Below are 18,051 nucleotides of genomic sequence, written 5' to 3' on the forward strand. Positions count from 1 at the left end.
ACATAATTAAATAAATACTTTGCATTAAACATCATCTGTATTTAAAACATTATTGATTGATTGATTCATTGATCGGCGTTTGTTTACCAGGGTGGTCCACTGGACCAAACAGAGCCCATTTTCAGTGGAGACCAGGGGAGAAAAGCTCCAGAAAAACATGATTAGAATATAATACATACAAAGACTAAACTGATTTCAGACTTGTACAATTGGATATACGCAGCTGACATAATATGTTAGATACAAAGAAATACAATACAGTGGTCAAGTACAATAGCTGCAATTATAGCAAATATATTTCAGATATAATGGTAGGATAGATAGAGAATTCAGATGCTAGGAGCTCCAAGGTTGTAAGAGTAATGGAGATACGAAGGAACAAGTAGATCTTGTAAGAGTGAGTAAGTGATGGAATATGCAAAGAGTATAGCTGGTGCACACCTCTCAATTGTACATATTTTCACAGAATGTCCAAGTTTTGCCTCATATTTTTGGTGTGTTCTTCTTAAAATCTGTACTTTTCTGGCAAATAGATGAGGATTGAAGTCATTAAATTATGATAAATATTTGAGTTTAAGACTCCACATCCTTCAGAAAATTTATGTTAATGCAAAACATATTATTCTATCAACTTTCTAAGTTTCTAAGAGCAGTATTTAAAATCTGTCCCTATTTGCCCCCCCCCCCATCATTTTAGGTTTTATCCAGATTTTTTGCTCTAAGAGGTTGAGTGGTATGAGTTGTAGCAAAATTAGTGTAGGATTTAGTAATGAAAAAGCTAGGTTACAGGAGGAGGAGGCTGTGTATAATTGCAGGTCCTGGTAGAGTGGAGGTGATTATGAAGAGCTGTTTTGAAAGTGACAGTGCTTTGAGTGGTGCAAATATTTAGGGAAGGCTGTTCCAAGTTTTAGCTATAACCCAGGAATATAGGAGTTAGCCAGCAGGTAGCTTGGGTTTATGAACTTGTGAAAGGTGTTGGTTTTCTGATCTCAAGGGCTTGCTGGGATTGTACTGGGAAAATATGGACTTTAGAGTAGGGTACTCTTCAGATGTGGTCAGAATTTTATGTGTGACAGTGAGCTAGAGGTAGGTGACGTACTGGGGATGTTCCAGCCAGTGTAAATTTTTTTAGGGGTGTGCATTGATGTGTGGAAAGAATTCTTTGTTGCAAATTTTGCTGTTTTGTTGTAGCATATTTCTAATTTATTTCTGAGTGAGAATTGGAGGCTGATTAGCAATGGGGCACCATAGAGAAGAGAAGGTAAGAGTATGGTGGAGTCAAGTACTTGTTTAGTAGGTAAAAAAAGAAATAGTTTATGTCAGTAAAGGAGGCTTCATTTTTGTGTATTTTACTCTTGCTGTTTTGAAAGTGTAAGTCAGATTTTACGTTTTTCTCAATTATGACTCCCAACAGTTTTATATGAGAGACTACTTCAATTTTTGTTTGGTTCATGGAGAGTATATTTAATTCAGATTTGTTGATGGGGGTGTTTTTCTTTGGAATGAATATTATGAGCTTAGTTTTATTTGGGTTTAGATACAAGTGATTAGTGTAGAGCTATTTCTATATGGGAGAGAATGCTGCTTGGGTAATGTATTGAAGCTGTGTAGGGTGTTTCGCAGAGCAGATGACATTGGAGTCATCTGTGTACTGAACAAGAGACCCTTGGTTAAATGAGGCATGGAGGAAGTTAATGAAAATGTTGAGCAGTGGACATCCTAATATAGAGCCTTATGGAGCACCAGTGGGGTTGTGGATATATGGGGATGTGGAGTGTTTCCATTTAATGGCATATTGTCTGTTGGATTAAGTAAGTTTTTAACCAGTTGATGGTTGGGGTAGATAGTCCGATGTTGGATAATTGGTAGAAAAGGAGTGAGAGAGAGCTGGTTTCAAAAGCATTAGATAAATCAAGAAATAGAGTGGAGACTAATTTACCAGCATCAATGGCTTTATTGATTGTGTCCATAAAGGAGATTAGGGCAGTAGAGGTACTATGGCATGGTCTAAAACCATGTTGGGTTTGAGAAAGGATTTGATTGTTGATAAAGTATTGCAGTAGTTGGGAATATATATAAATATTTCAAGGAGTTTAGAGATGGGGGTCAGAATATCTATAGGGTGGAAGTTGAAAATGTCAGTTGAGGTACCCAATTTGTGTAGGAGAAGTATGTACACTTTATTCCAGAGGTTTGGAACACAGAATTCTTGGATAGATCTGTTGATGATAATATGACAGAGTATTCATTACTTTCAGCTGTGATTTTTAGATACTCTGCGGGCAGATCATCTGCTGCACTGGAGCTGAGTTTTAGCTTTAGGAGTAGTTTTATTATGACTGATGCAGGGATAGTCTTGAGAGCAAATTCAGGGGAGGGATTGGTAGTAGGAAAGTTAAAGTGTGTGCTGGGGGGGGGCTGAGACTGTTTTTTGGGAGATTGGTTTTACTTGGTGAGTTAGTAGTGGAGAGTGGAGATTGTGGATAAGTATGCTGAGAGAGGGTAAAGTGGCTAGAGGTGTTTGAAGAGTGGATTTGTTTTGAGAAATTGGCAGTAATATTGGCTACAGTGTCTATGAAATAAGAGTTGAAGAGACTTGCTATCTAGTCTGGAGTTTTGTCCAGGTGAAGGCAGTAGTTGCTTTTTGTACCCGGGTTTAGGAAAGTGTCAATACAGGTTCAGAATTGTTTGGGGTTGTGTTTATTTTTATTATATAGCTTTAAGTAGTGTTCTTTCTTGTCTTTAGATGCAAGTTCTTTCACCTGGTTGAGTAGGTGTTTATACTTTAATAGATCAGAGTTGCTATTATGTTTATTCCATAGATTGCAGGTTTTGTCCCTAGTTATCATCAGCTTTTTAGTTGTTTTGGTTAGCCAAGGGGCATGATTTGAGTTTAGTCTTTTTATTCTAGAGGGTGCTAGGCTGTCTAGTATTTTTAAGGAGGTAGCGTTACAATATTGTAGGGCATCATCTAGGGGTATAGTTTTTAGATTGCTTCAGTTGATGTTTTTCAGGATGTGCTTGATGTATGTGGGTTGAATTTGGATAGGTTTTTCACTTGCTTAGAGTGATGGAGTTTAGTGAGAGTGGGACAGACATGGGTAACAAAGGGAGGTGATCACTTAGTGAATTTGAGTGGTTGCCAACTGATGTTATTTTAGTTGGGTTAGAGACTAGGATCCAGTTTAAAATCGAACCTTCCTTAATTCTGCTGTTATATCTGGTGGGGGTGGAGATGATTTGGGTGAAGTTGTATAGGTTAATATTAGAGGATGGAGCTTTGGTACTAATGTTAGACTAGTTGATGTTAACATCGCAGAGTATGATTGTTTCACTGCTTATGGTATGTGAGGCTCAAGATAGTATTTCTTCAAGAACTGGTATATTATTAACTGGGGGAATGTAGAGGACGATGATGCAGAGGTTTTTAGAGTTGTTCATTTTTAGGACGACAGGGATTTCTGCATTGGAGAATTGAGGCATGTGACCAGAAAACGAGAATTTATTAAAAGTGTCAGGCAATAGGATGGCAATGCCCCCTCCTTTTTTTTTTTGGTCTATTTGCTCTTATTACTGAGTAGTCTGGGGGTAGAAATTCAGAGTTACTTATATTTGGTTTTAAACAGCTCTCTGTTATGGCAAGAATATCTGTTTGCTTTGGGCTAGCCAGGTATGCAGGTTAGCTGATTCAGTTGCAGATGCTTTGAAAGTTTATGGTAGCTAATTTTATTGATTTGTAACTATTTATAGGGTTGTTTCCTGCAAGGGGAATGATGGGGGTAGGTCCAGGATTTGGATGGATGTCACCACATTTTTTTAAAGTCAGGAAAAGTGAAGATATGTGTTGTTTGTGAGCTGGTTGCTTGCTGGTAATCATGGGTAGTAGAATGGAGTGGGTATAACTTGAGTGGAGAGTAATATAATTTGTGAGGAGTGATTTCCAGCTTTGTGATAGGGCATCCTGAAGATTTTTTTTAATGGAAAAATATCCATGAGTACTCCAAAAATCTTAAGAAATGAACTGCTCAGACTATTCAGAGCTTCTCAGTGAAAGAGTTGTATATAACTGTAGTTAATATTACTATAGCATTGTCATTGGATTATATTAATAATGACTCACGCAATGAATGGAAATGGGTCTTACTTTGACACATTGAAATAAACATATGACCACTAAGTCCCAATGAGTGAATTTTTGTTATCTTAGCCTTGAGTTAAGAGTTATTGATTTGCCAGCTAAATGCCCAGAATAAGGTGAACTCTTTTATGTATTGTTAGGTTTATCACTGGTACCTGTTCATAAGTGGCTACAGTGGAAATGGTTTGCACATTTAATGATTCCAGTTAATTCTGTGAATTCTTTTAGTGGGAAACAGCTGATAATGCAATAATTTACCATACCATAGCTAATATTTTCCAGTTCATGTTTTCATGAACTGACATGCCTGCTGCCATAGCAAAATGACTTAATTTATTGTTATCACTCTAAAGAAAAGATTCAAACAAAATATTCAAAATTTAATTTGTGAAATTCGCTTGTGAGGTAAAGTGGTACTGTAGGTGTAAACCAGTTAATATTAAACAGTTTAAAAATATACCTCTTCTCTTAAACTGCAAGTTTAAATAGGTCTAAGTAAAATACTTAATAAGCAGTTGACAAACACCATAATAAAATGTGTGAAGTGTAATCCAGTGTAATTGCTCTGACAGCATTATTATATGTTTTATTGTCTTGAAGAGTACCTGCCTTTCTTGGGAGAAATCATGCATGAAAAAAGATGTAATGTTCTAGTGCTGTGATGAAAAGGAAGTGACAAGTCTTTTATAATTCATTATAATTTTATCAAAAACTATAATCTGGTTTCATTTCTAAAATATGCCATGTAAAAATCGGCACTAAGCCTGAAAATGCAACACTTGGATACTAAAATATATAAAAGAAGACAAGCAGAGTGTTTGAAAACCATTGGGTTAAATCAGCATTAAAGATCCTATAAGTCCTATCTATTATATATTCTAACCTATGTAGAATATTCTATAGGAATGAGAAGTGTACTAATTGGTTCTCTGAGAGAGCAGCTGATGCATGCAACAGAATACCAAATTACATTAAACCAAGAACTAGTTTACTTATGTTTAAGAGCAGCCTGGACACTTATTATGAAAACAAGTGTTTTGGTATTTTGGTAGGCTGAAAGGGCATTAATGACCATGCTTGAAATATTTGTATGTGCATGTATGCATGCATACTCTACTATTAACTATCAACTGTACAAAGTGAATGCATGCATTTATATATTCCATGCACACGAACACAAGCACAGACACAGACACAGTTTGAAACACACACACACACACACGCACACACGCACACACGCACACACACACACACACACACACACACACACACACACACACACACACACACACATATGCATACATGCACACACCACACACACACACACACACACACACACACACACACACACACACACACACACACGAGACATAGACACAGTTTGAAACACATGCGCGCACACACACACACACACACACACACACACACACACACACACACACACTCACACACACACACACACGCACACACACACACACACACACACACACACACACACACACACACACACACACACACACACACACACACGCATGCATGCATGCATATATATGCTCACACAAGCACGACATGCAACCACACATATTCACACAACCTATAATACCTACAGGTGTTTTTTGTTTAATAATTATTACCTTCATTAAAACAAACATAAAAAGCCCAGTATTGACTAACTTAAACCTTGGCTGCAGGTGTCTTGCAAATTCTCTGCAGAGTGCTGAAAGTATTTTAAGAAAGAAAGTATTTTCCTTTCACACTTCTTTTGGTAGATGATTTCCTTCTGCTGTTCTGTTACTTGACAATATTTGAATTGACTTTCAGTATTGTGTGATTTGTATGTGCATCTAGAATGTATCAATCAACTTTTTCTGCTTTCTAAAGTAAATTCAATGCTTTATGGAATTACTAAATTTAGGGAGGAATTCAATAAAGCCTATACATTTTTTTTTCGTGTAGGCATCGCAGCACACAAGCATTTTTAAATTCAGTAAGCACTGCTTAGGGATGAGCACACAAATGCAAACACAGAAACTTCCATGGCATGCAAATGGCCTTGTAAGCAGGTAAATATCATGCAAATGAGGCAGGTAGAATGATTCAACATGCAGAAAGGCATCTGTTCAGACCCCGTGTCAGTGTCCACAATTTATGCGGAAAAATTCCACGTACAGAAGTCTAGACAGAAAAAAAGGGGGTGTAAAAGTGTAGAAATGTGGACATACACCCCCTGAAAATGTAAGACCACATATACATATGAGCAAAACTATTAGTCTGTATGTCAGAAAGATTAAAGGGAATAGGTTAAATTAATATTTTTTTTAATAATCTCGGCTTGTTTGCACTAAGCACTGCAGTGTGCAAACAAGCTTAACAGAAATAAAATAGGAAAAAAGAAGTTTATAGTGTGTGACAGAAATGTATTATAGGAGCTTTCTTGGGCTACTACAGTGGTCCATTGCTGCTGTTGCTAAGATGATAGGGGTATGAAGCATGTAGTTTCTAGGCTGTCAGCATGGATAAGTATGCAAATGAGGTGGGGTTACTACATAGCAGAAAGGAGTAATTGTGTTCGCATATCCCCTTCATGTAGGGTCTTACATTATGTTAATGTTACCACAAGATTTGGGTGACATCAGGGGCAGCCCATGCTATTGGACTGCTGGACTGCAGCCCCCTCAACTTTAAAATAAAAAAATAAAAAGAAATAAATAGAAAAAAAAAATTTAAAAATCGCGGACTTCGCGCATGCGCACTAGACGGACTGCTGCTGAGACAGTCTGGAGCATGCGCAGATTGTCTCAGCAGGAGTCCTGACTGAGAAACATGGAGAACAGAGCTCCCAGAAGTCTATGCAGTTTTAAACTGCATAGACTGTCCTGGGAACTCGCTGGAGAAATGCGTCGGGGTCGGACTGCAACGTCAGCAGTCAGGAATTTAGGATCTCGCGATGGGCAGGGTCTGGATTGGAGTTTGCTGCAGTCTTGTCGGGGGAAGATCTTGCGACGGGCAGGGTGGTTTACAGGCAGGATTTATTTTGCGGTGGTGTACTTTGGAGTTATGGACTACAGGTGTGTGTGTGTGTCTGTGTGTGTGTGAAAATGCCCCAGGTGCAATATACTGGTGGTTAGACTCATGGTGGTGTGGTAGGGAATACCTCAGGCTTGAACCCTGTACCTTGTATGCAGGTGTTAAAGACCTGAATTCCCTACCCACCACCATTTGTAAAAAAATTGCAGATAGTTGCCTCATATTTGATCTGATCTATTCCTCATAATATCTGTGGTTTGTAAATATTGCAATGCTTGATATTTGATGGTGCAGTGGTAGCATTGTTGCCTCACAGCTAAAGGTTCTTGGGTTTAATTCATGGCTGGGGTGCCTTCTTTGTGGGGGGTCTGTATCTTCTCCCTGTGTTTGTGTGGGTTTGCTTTTGTGTCCTCCCATGTTACAAAGACATGTCTGCATTATTTCTTCCTGGGCCTCTGCTGAAATTTTTTTTTTGTTCCAAGTCAGACTGTCCTGATTAACAAATATTAAATAAAATTGACAGGCATTTGAATTTCAGACTTCAGGTTTCTGAATGTTTACTTCCTTACATATTTGATGGTGCACTGGCAGTATTGTTGCCTCACAGCTATAGGTTTTCTGGTTTGATTCTTGGCTGGGGTGCCTTCTGTGTGGAGTCTGCATTTTATCCCTGTGTTTGTGTGGATTTGTTCTGGTGTCCTGCCATTTTACAAAGACATGTGTCTGCAGTATTTCTCTCTGGGCCTCTGCTGAAAATTGTTTTTGTTCCGTCAGAAGTAAAATTGACAGACATTTGAATTTCAGACTTCATATTCTTCAGAAAATACATAGTAAAACAACTTTTTATTCTTGCAATAAATATATAGTAACACAACCTTTTATTATAGCAATTTTTTAAGTTTATAAGATGACTATTTGAAATGTGTCCTTATTTTTGGGACTGTAATACACTGTTATTGGCTTTGTCCAGGGTTTTTGTGCTAAGGTTGACAGCTATGGCAAGAACTTAATTCACTGAATATGTTTGAGGACTGTATTCCCTCATTACTGGGTTTGTCCAGATGTTTTGTGCTAAGAGGTTGGCAGCTATGGTGAGAACTGAATTCATTAAATGATAGCCATTTAAGTTTCAGTCTTCCTCTCTTTCACAAAGCAGCTGATTTGGCGTAGTGGTATGCTGCTCTTGACTGTTTTGCGCAGGGACCTTGGCAGTAAAATGTATGGTGGTAACACAGCATTTTTCTTTCACAAAGCAGGTGATTTGGCATAGTGGTATGTTGTTCTGACTCTTTTGCATGGGGACCTTGGCAGTAAAATGTATGGTGGTAACACAGCATTTTATTCTAGCAGCTTTCCAAGATTATACAAGCAATGTTTAATGTGTCCCTGGTTTTTGCACTTTTGACCCACCCCAATAAATTTGGCTTTTTCCAGACTTCTTGTGCTGCGAAGTTGAGATGCAGTTGAGTATTGAGTAGATTTTACAAGGAGCTGAGAGCTGCAGAGGAAGAGAAGTTTAGTGCTGATTATGCTAAGTCAGCTCACATTGCTAATAGCACAACAGGTTGTGTACTTGCTTTGGATGCAGAAGGTTGTTGGTTCTACTCCCATAAGGGGTGAATGCTGCCATACTGAAAGTTAAGATACTAACTATGAGCCAATCAGTTTGCCATCCATTTCCTATTGCAATATTACTAGCTTATTTTTAATGTAATTTAGGCAATTTATTCCTCAGGGGCATCAGACACTATTTTTCAATGAAACCATGAAATATAAAGGTGATTGCTAGCAGCAACCTCTTCATTACAGATTTATTTAACGTGGAATTATTTAGATGACTTTTTTACTACTTCAGAGATTGTGCTTATTTACTGATAATGGTGGACTGTAGAATTGTGCATATTTACTGATAATAGTGGACTGTAGAAGTTTGAGTAGACTTTTATGATGGAAATGTTCTGAATTGGGCAGTTTTGTTTCATTGTTTACTGGAAAAATGTTCAAAGCAATAGGAAGGTGTATCAAAGAGCACATATATGTTTCATATGCAAGAGGCCTATGATTTGAAAACATCCCAGAATTAATTTTTATCTGCCACAGGTAAAATGTATTTTCTTTGAATGTGGGTTTTAATGTTGTTTCAATGAATGTGAGTTTCAAGGGCAGAGAAGTTTTAATGCCAAGTTTGTTTAGCAGATGTCTTAGTGTTTGTGCTGTAAAATGCAAAATAAATCTTTCAAATGAAGTTCAAATCATCATAGAATTAAATCAGTATGCACATTAGTGTTTATGGTCAATGGAGTGAAATAGCAAAGTAATGGATCATTGGAATGACTGCAGGGGGAGGCTCCATTCGACCATGGTTTTGTGAGGGGGAAGGGCGGCAAACTTAGGCAGCCCCAGCTGAACTATACCTCCCAACTGTCCAGATTTTCAAAGAATTAATAAATTTCTTGCTTATTATTTTTGGTTTGTTCCTCATAAAATTTGTGGTTTTCTGGCAAATCATTTAGGAATTAAGTCACTAAATAATGACACACTAGTTTCAGACGTCATAACCTTCAGAAAAATGCATGCTAAAGTAAGACCTGTTCTATCAATTGTCCCAGTTTATACAAGAGCAATTTTTAGTACTGTTTATATGTTCCCCCAATATATTTGGCCTTGTCCAGATTTATTGCATTAACAGGTTGAGAGGTACATGCAAATAAATTGCTTTATAGAATTAGGCATAGCCAAACCTCTCAACTGTCCCTGATTTTGGCTCAAAATGTTGCTCTTCCCCTAATGATCCCTCCGCAAAATAGCAATTTTGGAAGAAAACATAGAGGGTTTATAATTAAGAAATAACTGTAATAATCAGATTACTTTTATTTCAGAAATGCATGTAGATTATTTTATTTTGTCAGCTGCTCAAGTTAGCAGTACTAATATTAAAGTGTCCCTTCTTTGACAGGTTCCCAGCTGTATTGTGTTGATATTTTATATTTTTACATCACATCTTTGGTCCATTTTTCATAAAATTGTGTTTTTTTGGCAAATTAGTGACAAATAATTAAAGACTGAAGTTAGAAAATAATGACAGACGTTTGAGTTTCAGATTTCATAACATTCAGAAAATTCATACTAATGCAAGACCTCTATTAGCTTTCTAAGTTTATAAGAGCAATATTTTAAAAATTGTGCTTATCTTTGGGCCTTTGTCTCATTTCTTTGTATGGCTTTGTCCAGATTTCTTGCTCTGAGGTTGAGAGGTATGACAAATGTGTCAGGGCCATCACAAATCAGCCAGAGACATTTCAAACTGAGACATACTTGTTGCACCCCACTCCCCCATGTAGTGACTCTGGATGTGTCGAAGCAAGGCAAGGAGTAGTTATGCAGTGTAAATGTGCAGAGAATCCCACCCATCCAAAGTAGACACAAGTACTAGAGTGGCTTTTCATCTGTCCTTGATTTTTACAGAATGGTCTCGTTTCTGTCATATTTTTTGTACTGTTGACTTATGCTTATTACTCAAAGTGCCTGTTGCTCTGTGTTTAAGTAGCAATACTTCAATGACCATCAGGTAAGCTTGGCTGAGATTGCAAGATGCAAGTAAGCTTTAATAAGCATACTGTTAAAGAATTGCCAACATTGAAAGCCTTTCTGTTGCCATGTAGAGAATACTTAACTAGATAATGTATAAGCCTTGGGTATTGAAATGCATATGCCAGTATTTGTAATAAAGGACAGAATTACATTATTTTAAGAGTCTCATTACATTTGGAGACTTCCAGTCATCTCTGCAGGCTTTACCTGTAAACCGAATGTCAATCGTGTGGTCCATAACCTGTACAGTAATCCTTTCAAGCAATGTATCTTGAGCTTATTTCTTGTTTGATTTTCATTTTTTACTTTGATCATGTTTTCCCCATGAAACAAGTAGATGTCAGGCAGCAGGTCTTTTTTTGGATAAGGAACATTTTTAGAAGTGGGGGCATCAGAGATTTCTACTTTCAGCATGTTACTTGTTACTTTAATAAAGCTGAATATAAATTATAATTAGAACTGCAGTGCAAGAAGTGGTTTGAGTTGAGTGCTGCTTGTTTTTCTTATACTTGATTTTGACTGGCATTCCATTAATGTATTTAAAAAAAAGTAATTTATTTTTTCATGCCTCACAACCTTTTTTGTTTCCATCTAGATATTAATCTGTCATGCAGCCAATTCATAGAAATATTTTTATTCTTCTACACTTCATTTTGTCTAGATTGGACTTTCATAATGACGGTTTGGCACCCAGGGCAGTATATTTAGTTTTTGTGGTTTACTACTACTGGTGTGTGTGTGTGGGGGAGGGGAGGTAGGGAACACCTCAGGCTTGAACCCTGTACCTTTTATGCAGGTGTTAAAGAACTAAATTCCCTACCCACCACCATTTGTAAAATAAAACTGCAGATTTTTGCCTCATATTTGATCTGATCTGTTCCTCATAATATCTGTGGTTTGTAAATGCTGCAATGCTTGATATTTGATGGTGTAGTGGTAGCATTGTTGCCTCACAACTGCAGATTCTCAGGTTTGATTGTTGGCTGGGTTGCCTTCTTTGTGGGGTCTGTATCTTCTCCCTGTGTTTGTGTGGGTTTGCTTTTGTGTCCTCCCATGTTACAAAGACATGTCTGCATTATTTCTTCCTGGGCCTCTGATGAAAATTTTTTTTTGTTCCAAGTCAGACTGTCCTGATTAACAAATGTTAAATAAAATTGACAGGGATTTGAATTTCAGACTTCAGGTTTCTGAATGTTTAATTCCTTGCATATTTGATGGTGCAGTGGTAGTATTGTTGCCTCACAGCTATAGGTTTTTTGGTTATTCTTGGCTGGGGTGCCTTCTGTGTGGAGTCTGCATCTCCTCCCAGTGTTTGTGTGGATTTGCTCTGGTGCCCTGTCATTTTACAAAGATGTGTCTGCAGTATTTCTCCCTGGATCTCTGCTGAAAATTGTTTTTGTTCTATCAGCAGTAAAATTGACAGGCATTTGAATTTCAGACTTCATGTTCTTCAGAAAAATACATAGTAACACAACCGTAACACATCCTTTTATTCTAGCAATTTTCTAAGTTTATAAGATGAATATTTGAAATTTGTCCCTATTTTTGGGACTGTATTCCCCCATTATTGGCTTCGTCCAGGTTTTTTGTGCTAAGGTTGACAGCTATGGCAAGAACTGAATTCACTGAATATGTTTGAGGGCTGTAGTCCCTCATTACTTGGTTTGTCCAGGTATTTTGTACTAAGAGGTTGACTGCTATGGTGAGAACTGAATTCACTAAATGATAGCCATTTAAGTTTCAGTCTTCCTCTCTTTTACAAAGCAGCTGATTTGGCGTAGTGGTATGTTGCTCTGACTGTTTTGCACAGGGATCTTGGCAGTAAAATGTATGGTGGTAACACAGCATTTTATTCTAGCAACTTTCCAAGATTATACAAGCAATGTTTAATGTGTCCCTGGTTTTTGAGCTTTTGACCCCCCCCCACCCCCAATACATGTTGGCTTTTTCCAGTTTTCTTGTGCTGCGAAGTTGAGATGCAGTTGAGTATTGAGTAGATTTTACAAGGATCTGAGAGCTGCAGGGGAACAGAAGTTTAGTGTTGCTTAAGTGAAGCTGGTTTACCTTCATAATAGCACAACAGGTCGTGTACTTGTTTTTGATGCAGAAGGCTGTGGGTTCTACTCCCACAAGGGGTGGATGCTGCCGTACTGAGAATGTTCTCCTTGGTGAAGATACTAACTATGAGTCTGTTATCAGTTTGCCATCCATTTCCTCTTGCAATATTGCTAGCTTATTTTTTTTAATGTAATATAGGCAATTTATTCCTGAGGGGCAACAGACACTATTTTTTGATGAAACCATGAAATATAAAGGTGTTTGCTAGCAGCAACCTCTTCTTTATTTACAGATTTCTTTAATCTGGAATTATTTAGATGACTTTTACTTCTTCAGAGATTGTGCATATTTACTGATAATGGACTGTAGAATTGTGCATATTTACTGATAATGGACTGTAGAATTGTGCATATTTACTGATAATGGTGGACTGTGGAAGTCTGAGTAGACTTTTTATGATAAATTTTCTGAACTGGGCAGTTTTGCCATTATGGGTGCATGTGTTTTGCTTCGTTGCTTACTGGAAAAATGTTCAAAACAAATTTAAAACGCCCTCTAACAACTGTACTGTATTGTACAAGGAATATAATTTAGTACAATGAGGAAGGTGTATCAAAGAGCACATGTATGTTTCATATGCAAGGGGCCTATGATTTGAAAACAGCCCAAAATTATTCTTTATCTGCCACTGGCAAAATGTATTTTCTTTGAATGTGGGTTTCAATGCTGTTTCAATGAATGTGAGTTTCAAGGGCAGAGAAGTTTTAATGCTAAGTTGTCATTGTGAGACTGCATTGCTTTGTTTAGCAGATGACTTAGTGTTTGTGCTGTAAAATACAAAATAAAACTTTCAAATGAAGTCCAACTCATCATAGAAGTAAAGCAGTATGCACATTAGTGTTTATGGTAAATGGAGTGAAACAGCCACGTAATGGTTCATTGGAATGGCTGCAGTGGCTCCATTCAACCATGATTTTGTCAGGGGGGGAGGGCAGCAAACTCAGACAGGCCCAGCTGAACTATACCTCCCAACTGTCCAGATTTTCAAAGAATGAATAGATTTTTGCTTCTTATTTTTGGTTTGTTCTTCATAAAATTTGTAGTTTTCTGGCAAATCATTTAGAAATTAAGTCACTAAATAATGATACACTGAGTTTCAGACTTCATAACCTTCAGAAAATGCATGCTAAAGTAAGAACTGTTATTCTATCAACTGTCTCAATTTATACAAGAGCAATTTTTAGTACTGTTTATATGTTCCCCCAATATATTTGGCCTTGTTCAGATTTACTGCATTAACAGGTTGAGAGGTACATGCAAATAAATTGCTTTACAGAATTAGGCATAGCCAACCTCTCAACTGTCCCAGATTTTGGCTCAAAATGTTGCTCTTCCCCCTAATAATCCCTCTGCAAAATAGCAATTTTGGAAGAAAACATGGAGGGTTTACAATTAAGAAATAACTGTAATAATCAAAGTTTTACATTACTTGAAATGCATGTAGATTCTTTTATTTTGTCAGCTGCTCAAGTTAGCAGTACTAATATTAAAGTGTGCCTTCTTTGACAGGTTCCCAGCTGTATTGTGTGGCTATTTTATATTTTTGCTTCACATTTTTGGTCCATTTTTCATGAAACTGTGTTTTTGGCAAATTAGTGACAAATCACTAAAGACTGAAGTTAGAAAATAATGACAGGCATTTGAGTTTCCGATTTTATACCCTTCAGAAAATTCATACTAATGCCAACACCTATTCTATTATCTTTCTAAGTTTATTAGAGCAATATTTAAAAATTGTCCTTATTTTTGGGCCTTTGTCCCACTTCTGTGTATGGCTTTGTCCAGATTTCTTGCTCTGAGGTTGAGAGGTATGACAAATGTGTCAGGGCCATCACAGTCAGCCAGAGACATTTCAAATTGTAACATACTTGTTGCACCCCACTCCCCCATGTAGTGACTCTGGATGTTTGCAAGCAAGGCAAGGAGTAGTTATGCAGTGTAAATGTGCAGTGTGTCCCCCCCATCCAAGGTAGACACAAGTACTACAGTGGCTTTTCATCTGTCATTGATTTTGCAGAATGGTCTGGTTTCTGTCATATTTTTGTACTGTTGATTTATGCTCATTACTCAGATTTATGCTTATTACTCAGAAAGTGCCTGTTGCTCTGTGTTTAAGTAGCAATGCTTTAATGACCATAAGGTAAGCTTGTCTGAGATCGTAAGATGCAAGTAAGTTTTAATAAGCATACTGTTAAAGAATTGCCAACATTGAAAGACTTTCTGTTGTTGCCATGCAGAGAATACTTGACTAGATAATGTATAAGCCTTGGGTATTAAAGGACAGGATTCCATTATTTTAAAAAGCTCATTACACTTGTTGGAGACTTCCAGTCATCTCTACAGACTTTACCCGTAAACTAAACAGAATGCCAATCGTGTGGTCCATAACCTGTACAGTAATCCTTTAAGCAATGTATCTTGAGCTTGTTTCTTGTTTGCTTTTCATTTTTTACTTTGATCATGTTTTCCCCATGAAACAAGTAGATAGTTGATAAGAAACATTTTTACAAGTGGGGGCATCACAGAGATTTCTACTTTCAGCATGTTACTTGGTACTTTAATAAAGCTGAATATAAATTATAATTAGAACTGCAGTGTAAGGAGAAGTGGTTTGAGTTGAGTGCTTCTTGTTTTTCTTATACTTGATTTTGACTGGCATTCCAGTAATGTATTTAAAAAGTAATTTATTTTTTCATGCCTCACAACCTTTTGTTTCCATCTAGATATTAAGTAAGCTGTCATGCAGCCAATGCATTGAAATATTTTTATTCTTTGACACTTATTTTTGTCTTGATTGGACTCTCATAATGATGGTTTGGTCACCCAGGGCAGCATATTTAATTAAAGTTAGTTTTTGTGGTTTTGAGCATAGCTCCTCCCCTTTCTAGTTGGCCACACCCACCCCCTTGACCCCACCCATTCAGCTGTCTCCTGCAGCCCCCCTTTGATTTGAAGTCACCAGCTGCCACTGGGTGACATCAGGGGTGTGTGTCCCCTTTCTTCAAAGCTCTTTTAAGCTTAGGTGCGCGTTTGCGTGGCATGCCTGGATGTATTCAATTAGACATTTTGACCTTTGTATAAGCTATGTTGCATGGCACTACACTGAAATAGGGCCATTAAATGATGTTAATTATATTGTAGGCAGGTGTAATGCATCATAATTAGCCAATCACACAGTCTGCACCTAGAGCAGTACTGTATGAAGTATGCATACACCCTTCTTTCTGATTTTCTTCTAACATTCTGGACCATTGGAGTACAGACTTGGGAATTTTAACTGAGATACTGCTAGGGGCTGTTGCAGGTCTGCTACAGCTGAATGTGCTAGATGCTGAAGTCAGTGCTGCTGACAATAGGCCTAGACAGAGAAGGAGAAGAGTGTTCAGGCCCAGGGTAACCTACCAGGAGCTACATGAGCTAGAGAGTGTAAAGCACTACAGGGTGGACAGGGACATACTACATGAACTCACTGAGGTCTGCCGGCCTCAATGAAAACCCATAGCCAACAGAGTGGAATGCATCCCAGTGGAAAAAAAGATATTTGTAGCTGTTAGGATACTAGTTACAGGTATAGCTACAGGTACTTTCCAAAGACCACCTGGGGACATGATGGGGGTCTCGCATGCATCTCCATCCAGGATACTCCGGCAGTTCCTGGATGCCATGCTACCACATGCCAGTGAACAGATATTTTTCTCCTCACTGCTGAGGTGAGGACCAGCAATATGCAACATTTGTACCATGTAGCACACTAACCTGAAGTACTGGGTGCCATAGATTGCACGAATGAAACATCAAGGCACCACATGATGAAGAGGGTAGAGTCTACGTCAATCACAAGGGGTACCACCCCATCAACTGCTAGGCCATGTGCAATGCCTGGGGGATTATCCTGAATGTGTATGCTGGCAGACCTGGGACTTATCATGGCTCCCATATCTGGCACAAATCACAGCTGTACCAGATGTTTGCTAAGGGGGCATCCCACTTGGCCATTTACTGGGGAATGCTGGCTATGCCCGGGAACTGTGGATGATGACATCCATCAGAAGTGCACACACACCCATGGAAGAATGCCATAATGAGGCACATGCACAAACTAGGAACATCATAGAGTGTGTGCTTGGGCTTCTGAAGTCACAGTTCTGGTGCCTAGATATATCTGGTGGAGCACTGAAGTACTCTCCAGCCACATGTGTGCATATATTCACAGTATATGCTATACTACACCATCTGATTGTGCGGAAACAGCTGCAGCAGGATCAGCAAAGGGAAGGGATACACAGCTCCTCACCAGTGCTTAGGTCACCACACCCACAGTCACAGGAGGACTCAGAGGACGAAAACCCTGCTGATGTTCCTGTAAGCAGACATAGGCGTGCTCAGTATGCCCTGGCTTTGGCAAAGAGACAATGCATAACACATTCACTGACAACCTAGGGACTTAAGAACTGACACTGTACTCCTACTCACATACATATATCAAACTTGTTGCCAGGCAACCAGCACAACCAGCACCTATCCATGTATTGGCTGTGTACTGCTTGCATCAGACAGAGTCAGCCCTGAACTACAGTTCTGACAACTGCTGCATTTGCAAGGCAAGTCTATAACCTACACAGTACTTGTAAAGATTAGTATGATATGGTATGGTATGGTATGTATGGATCTGCTACATTTATGCAAGTAAATATAATGGGCTAATTGGACAAAAGTAAAATCCACGTGGGACTACAGATACCCAGTTCAGTATCATGTGCCCTTTAATAGTCACTAGGCCTCGTGCATAGTATATTCACTACATCAGTTAAGGGAGATGTTAAACAGAGGGGATACATGACATTTGAATTACTGTGTATCTCAACAGAACATTTGGTGCTGTTCCCTCACCCCCAACACAACAGTATTCCCATATAACTGCTGTAACAGTAACTCATCAATGGTAAATCAGCACTCCAGGCAATTTCAGGGCAGTAACATAGAAACTGAGCATACAATGCATGTCTCATTTAACACAGGAATAACTACATACATACTGATGCTGTTGATTGTGTGATGCATGACAGATCTCTGTCTGGCAGCTTGTGTGGCTCAGTGGACTAGGGAAGTTAATATGCATGATGGTGTTCATGGTTCTACTCTGGAAGTAGCCACATCTTTTGGATGTGAGGTAGTAT

The sequence above is a fragment of the Protopterus annectens genome, chromosome 1.part1, assembly GCF_019279795.1.
Source record: "Protopterus annectens isolate FY-2018-M chromosome 1.part1, PAN1.0, whole genome shotgun sequence".
Taxonomy (NCBI): domain Eukaryota; kingdom Metazoa; phylum Chordata; order Ceratodontiformes; family Protopteridae; genus Protopterus; species Protopterus annectens.